Below are 1,244 nucleotides of genomic sequence, written 5' to 3' on the forward strand. Positions count from 1 at the left end.
GGGGCGGGGGGAGGGGGGAAGGCTGTGAGGGAAAGATTTTTCCAAAGATTTTTCCAAATAGTTCCTGAAAATAATAACAAGAACTGCAACATTCTATTTTGTTATTTAGAAACAAAAGCAAGATTACTATTAAGAGTTGAAGCAAACAATGTATCTATCTTCACCTGCATGGGCAATCCAGATCCAACTTTCTGACATCTTTATTCTTATTCATTTAAATATCTTTCTCATAGCCACACTGTTTCCAAACTATGGGATTATCTTTTTCTTTTGTCCTATATTGAATTAGTATTTCAAAGCATTCAGCACAGTGCTTGACACACATTAGGCTCTCACTATGTATTTTTTAACTGACTAAATAGAATTCTATAAGTAATATATTTGTTCCATCTCTGATATCTGTCCTTTCTTTTTCTCTACCAATGTCCCTGGTTATGAAGGTTTTGGTAACTATTAGGCTATACTAATTATGGCTATAGAAATGATGGCTTTGATGCCAGATTGAGAGATGGTATGGGCGGACATGACTAGGGGGAGCTGGTGATGCAATTTCAGGTTGTTTTAATTCAACTGAAAATAGCATCGCTAATTTCCCCCCTCTCTAAACCCAATACTAGTTGATACTGATATTGGAGCTGATGGCAGAGCAACTGGAGAAGCAGATGTTTGAGTTTGTAACATATAAGGATGCAGTAGCTACCATGTCTAAGTAAGAATAGATGCAATATCAATACATTAAACTCTTCTTGAATTCTGGTCTGGCATGGGAGGTTCTGGAATGGATGCTATAGCAGAGATGGAATGCATACTCAGAGAGATTATGGATCTGCTGGAAGGATGGAAATGAAGAATGATTACAGTGGAAGATTGGTGCTCCTGATGGTTTGAGTGGTTATGGCCATGATGATCAGGCAGTGGGGGTTACTACGGGCAAGGTGGCATGAAGGAAGTGGATGGTGTGGGATGTACTGAAGCATAACCACCAACTTACAAAGTTCTGTGAACAGAATCCTGTCTACTAGGCATTCTTACAGATTTAATTTCTTTTGGGGATACCTAGGTTGCTCAGTCAGTTTAGTGTCCGACTTTGGCTCAGGTCATAATCTCACAGTCCATGAGTCTGAGCCCCACATTGGGCTCTCCATTGTCAGGGCAGAACCCGCTTTGGATCTTATCTCTCTCTCTTTCCCGCATCACTGTCTCTCAAAAATAAATAAACATTTAATTTCTTTTGTATTTTAAGA

The 1,244-nt window shown here is 39.2% G+C and overlaps 1 pseudogene; it reads left to right on the forward strand.

Moving 5' to 3' along the window:
- Positions 1–415: 415 nt before the first annotated feature.
- On the forward strand, positions 416–972 carry LOC144234628 (heterogeneous nuclear ribonucleoprotein H3 pseudogene; annotated as a pseudogene).
- The last annotated feature ends 272 nt before the right edge of the window (positions 973–1,244 follow it).

This window comes from Crocuta crocuta, unplaced genomic scaffold, assembly GCF_008692635.1.
Source record: "Crocuta crocuta isolate KB4526 unplaced genomic scaffold, BGI_CrCroc_1.0 scaffold115, whole genome shotgun sequence".
Lineage (NCBI taxonomy): Eukaryota > Metazoa > Chordata > Mammalia > Carnivora > Hyaenidae > Crocuta > Crocuta crocuta.